Source organism: Phalaenopsis equestris, unplaced genomic scaffold, assembly GCF_001263595.1.
Source record: "Phalaenopsis equestris unplaced genomic scaffold, ASM126359v1 Scaffold000996, whole genome shotgun sequence".
Lineage (NCBI taxonomy): Eukaryota > Viridiplantae > Streptophyta > Magnoliopsida > Asparagales > Orchidaceae > Phalaenopsis > Phalaenopsis equestris.
The window spans coordinates 140,229-146,228 of record NW_018165435.1 but is presented as its reverse complement, the minus strand read 5'-3'; positions in this window follow the sequence as shown (position 1 = coordinate 146,228).

The window sequence follows — 6,000 nt, the reverse complement described above, 5'->3', positions numbered from 1 at the left end:
AGACCTCAACCAAAAGTGAGGTCAACAGTATGATAGCTACAATTGGGTGATGGTGATCGAAAGGCTATGGATGATAGTGGCGGTTGAGCTATCATAATAGAGCATCAACAGTAATTTGCTCAAATGGTAGTGTTTCTGCAATGGTAATAGTTTGAAGGTGGTAGCAAACTGACAAAGGTATTGTTCAGATGGTGGTGGACGAGCGATGACAATCTAACGATGGGTGGTAACAGTCAAGTAATAATATTTTGATAGTGATGATCAAACAATAATGACCTAATAGAAGTAAACAAAGTAACACCAATGGTTGGGTGGCGGTGATTAGACAATAATGGACTATGATGATCTAATGATGATGGATACCTAACGATGATGGACTGATCACAGTTTAATAGTTGTGTCAAGCGATGAATATTCAAACATAGTGATTGAATGGTAGTAAATCAATAATGATGATGTGCAACGAAGATCCCATTTAGGTTTTCAAATAGAGCTCACAAATTCTTGAAATCTCTGAACTTTCTTCTATCTCAATTCTTAGTCAACCCTGGCACCGCCTTGACGCTCCCCTGGAGTCCTCCTCAATTCTTCTCCATTTTTCTTGTTTGTTTCTTTTTTTTAACTCTTTTTTAAGCAAAATAATGTTTAGGACAAATGATTCAAAAAATCTTTAAATTTTTTTCTTCAACTCAGTATGTGAAACTAATGGGAACCCTTCGAGCTAACGAAATTAGTAATATTATACGAGAACGTATTGAACAATATAATAGAGAAGCAAAGATTGTGAATACCAGTACCGTACTTCAAGTGGGCGATGGCATTGCTCGTATTCATGGTCTTGATGAAGTAATGGCAGGTGAATTAATAGAATTTGAAGAGGGTACCATAGGTATTGCTCTGAATTTGGAATCAAATAATGTTGGCGTTGTATTAATGGGTGATGGTTTAAAGATAAAAGAGGGAAGTTGTGTAAAAGCAACAGCAGTACTCAACCACACAAACTCTAGGTTTTTTCCATAAAAGGCACAAAACTTGTTCTATAAGAGTTCAATCATCAAAGTAGATAAAGGCTTGTGCTTTAGGCTTCCTTTAAAATTACCGCTTCACCTCCAAGAATTTTTAAAATCGCATTGCATCATTTTGATATTTTGAAAAAATTTTATTCAGTATGTTTTGGTGCACGAACAATGATATTATCATATTTAACTAATTTTTGTTGCAAACTAGTGATAGAGTAATTTAGAATATTATTTTGGTTTAGGAATTTTTTTGTTATCTCCATCACTTTTTTTCATATCAAAATATTATCATTTAATAGGATCAAAAGCTTATGCATAATAATTATATAAGACATGTCATTCAAATGATTACAAACTTCAAGATTTTATTACGACTTGTATATTTACTAAGCTAAATTAAAAAATTTTATTGAAGCTCCCATTAATGTGCAGATGCCTCAAAAAATATTAAATTCTTTTTAAAAGTTATTTTCTTAGGAAAAAAAATCTTCAATTGGATATTCATCAGTGATCCTAGAAATATTATTTAAAACATCAATTGGATGAATTTCTTAGCATGTCAAATGGTGTTAAAAATAAATTTAGTGATCAATATTTATTCATAGATTTTAATGTTATTAAACTCTAATATGGCATGATATTTAAGTACAAGTGATGATTGGATGCTAGAATCCGAATTAAAAAAAAATATTAATACCAAATAAATAGGGTATTAAATTGAGCTAATCGTTGTAACAACCTTAAGAGGTTGTTCATACCCAATCAAAAGTTAGGGTTGTGTTTAGAGTAATATCTCTGAAGCCCGGACAAGTCTTCATGTGAAAGAAACTATCATCCTAGAAGCTAAAGGTAGGGAAATGTTTGATGACCATAGTGGATTATAATAAATCATTATTATATAATTGTTTAATCAAAGTTAATGACCCAAAGTACCAATATTTTAAAGAAGGTTTTGTTTTTCACTTCTTGAAGAGTAGTTGATTAGTGCATCACTTATTTGGTGTCATTATCCAATATGTTTTGGCCAAACATCTGAAAGCTCCTCCTTAGGTGTTGAAGATGATGAAGAGAGCAAGAAAACAAAGAAGAACCTCATCCATAATGATGAATAATATACTAACACCTTATAGATCCAATATTGCACACATTGTTTTAGTGTGGATATGAAATAAGCATATGTATATATCTTGCCTTCTTCTTCCTTTTTATGTAACTATGATTGGAACTTTTTGCCATGATAATGATGGGGTGTGTTGATGTTAGAATTGTAGCTAAGCTCTTTTCCTATGCTAAGGTGGTCATAAATGATTCTTTTATAAAATTTTATCTTTTATGGGGTGTTGATGTCAGATAACACTCCAAATCGTGACACATAGTGAAAAATATTAAAATTAATCTTTCAAAGATCCTTTACCAATCCATTATTATTTGTTAAAGAATTACTCAAAGACATAAATTATAGGCAAGAGGTCGAGGGAATCCACTAAGCATATTTGATCTATTTAAGGGTATTTATTAGAGCACTACTTGAGTATACTAACTAGTGTACATACAAGTTGAAAAAATCTATCAAAATTTTTTGCTGGTGTTACTTGATGATTTTCACCAGTATGAAAGATGTTGAAAGTGATCCATCAATAATTTTTAACTTATTTGAGTTTGATTATCATAGTGTGGCTCAATTAGATTAATCTATGTGAAAGTTATCTTAACAAATTCATAAAATTGTTTTGCCTATTCAGGATTATTTATTAAAAAGTTTCTCAAGGTTGTTAACTTATATGAATGAGATTAAAAAATCCATTAAGAATTTAAACCCATTTGTGGTTATTTGTTGTCAAAGAGTTACTTAGTAATATAAACTAATATGAAACAGATCAAGATAAGTCCACCAAAGTTTTTATATGCCTAAGATTGTTTATGACAACATGACTTGATAATTTTGACCTTTATGAAAGATATTGAGAGAAATTCATTAACAATTTTTTACATATTTGATGTATATACATGATCTATATTGGATGACTTTAACATAAATAAAAGAGGTCAAGAGAAATTCATTAAATTTTTGACATATCTAAGCTTGTTTGCTAGTTACTCGACGATGATAACATGTATAAAAAGGGTGGAGAAAAATCAATCTGATAATTTTTAGCGATTTGAGATTATTTTTCGAAATATTACTCAACAACTTTAACCTATTTGTGGCTATAAATAAATCAAGTTTTCGGTCAGGTACTTATGGTTGAAGTCAATTAGAGCTTATTCATAATCATTTGATTAAGTAATTAAATAAACTTTAATACGATCTTAAATACTTGTTGCTCAATTCATTTATGTTCATAAATAGTATCATTCAAAGCTTGTAAACAAACTCATTAAGAAGCTCAATGAAAACTCATTCATGCATAATATCATTTAATTTTTTGTTGTTTTCAAGGCTCAACAATCTTTGTTTGATACAACTTATTTATTTTTCAAATTAGTTGTTTGTATAAACTTTGAGTAAAGCTCAATTATGACTCTTTTATATTGTTGAATGAGCTACTTATTGAACATTTCAATAATTACTATATAAATTGAGCTGAAATCAAGCTCTAACAGATTTTTGATAAAAAAAAACTAAAGCTTGAGCACATTTATAAAAGCTCAAATTAAGTTAAGTCGGGCTTTAAATGGCTTTTAAGCTTTGAGCATGAACAAGGACCTGCTCATCTCAGCTCATTCATTTACAACCCTTAACCTATGTGAAAGAAGTCATGAAAAACTCACTAATATTTTTTTCTTACCTATCCAAGGTCATGTGTCATAATGTGACTTGATGATGTTAAACTCCACCCAAAAAAAAAAAAATCAAATTGAATTTCTATATTATGACAAATTATTCCTTGATTGTAAGGGGAAAAATACTATATGTATCCTAAATCAAATGTGTTGAAATCTAGATCATTACATTATTTTTTAGACCATAACTATAGCTTTATCCAACTAGAGATTCACTTGAAATATTATCTTAAAAACTCATTTATTTGAAATAAACCTTAAAAAGATTATTGCTAGTAATAATGCAGTAGAAGCATACAAAAATATTGAATTAAGAGATTGCTCGACTATGACTATGTCTAAGATGTTAATATGAATATCATTTTAAAGCAACAACCAGAGTTTCCCCCTAATCTAAATCTATTTTCCATGTAACTTCTACAATAATGGATGATAGAAGAGATGGTTTTTCTAACTACAACCATGCATAAGACATTTTCCTTTTGATGTTGTTGTCAATTTTTTCCCTAGTCATGATTTGTTTCTTTAAAAAATGATTAGGGAATGCCCTATTATAGGCATGCCCAAAAAGTTGATGCAAATGATCTCTCAAGTTGTTATGAAGATTACCCCAACCCAAACCATCAAAGAGTCGTTCCTTTCCAATAATGTCAAATTGTTGTGTACAAGAAAATTCATGGTCATAAGGTACGAGAATCTAACATTCTTATAACTTTGCACGAACACCATTAGGGTTGTAAACGAGCCGAGCTTGAGCGAGCTCAGGCTTGGCTCGTATTCGGCTCGTTCGAAATAGCCCGTGTTCGAAATCGGCTCGTGTTCGAAATAGGCTCGTGAATAGTGTGTTCGTGTTCGGCTCGAAATTGACTCGTTAAACTAAAATTGAGAAAAATAGATGTAAAGTGTGGGATTCGGACCTGGATCAAATCTATACAAAAGAAGACACTAACCACATAGCCACATGAGATGTTATGATTTAAACTTAGACAAATATATATAATATATTATTATATAAATAATATATGTAATATATTGTTATATAAAAAGTTATATAATTTTTTTTTTTTTGCAAGCCATTTCGAGCCGTTACATTTCGAGCTTAAAAATTTGTTCTTGTTTGCTCGTTAGGCTTAACGAACGAGCCGAACAAGAGTTGTTCACGAAGCCGAACACGAGCTGTTCACGAACAACGAGCCAAATTGACAGCCCTAAACACCATCATACAAAAAAAAACATAGAAAGCACCCAAATTTTGTTATATAAGAATTTGTTATATTTTAATGATACATTTTCTTCCCATTTCAATATACTTTTAACAAAATTTATGTGATATATTACACTAAAAGTTTATATTTAGCGAACAATTCTGTTATATTTCATAAGGGCCATTTTGGGACCGCTTTTTTTCTTCTTATTTTTATTTTGGACGCCTAAACTTTAATTTTTACATACATACCACTTTGCACGTCACATTTTAGAAGTCGAAATGGTGGTATTTTTTATTGATAGGGAAAGCTTGGGTTGGTGTTATTGTACAAATCAAGGTTTAGATGTTAGATATATAAATAGATAGGAATTTTGTGCTATGTATGGAAATGCCCCTTTTATTTCCCTTTTTTTTTTTTTTTTTTACTCTTAACTCTTATTTTATTTTGTTTTTATTTTACATCAAATAAAATATATAATTTTTATATGTTTTGAGGTATTTTAAAAAATAAATTATTATTTTTTTTTCATAATAAAAATAAAATATAAAAAATTGCCCTAAACAAACATTTATTTACAATAAAAGCAAAATATAAAAATATAAAAGTGGTGGCAAAATATATATATATATATATATATATATATAGTCGACCGACAAATGAACCAGTGAGCTGATAAAGACGAGCAAAAAAGCCAAAAACCACACCATTGTTCATATGATGCCACAGATCTGGCCCATAATGTTCTTTTCCAAAAAGATATTATTTATTTTATAATTTATTAAAAAATTTAAGGGCATTTACATAAATACCACACTATTCCTATGGTATTTACATAATCTTATACCAAAATTTTAAATTTTACATTTATAACACCCAGATCTTTCAAATTGCATAAAAATTACCATTTTACCTTTTCTTCTTGTAATAGCACTTTAGAATCAACCTTTAAAGCCAACCCAATAAAACAATCAAAGTGAACTTCAACTGGA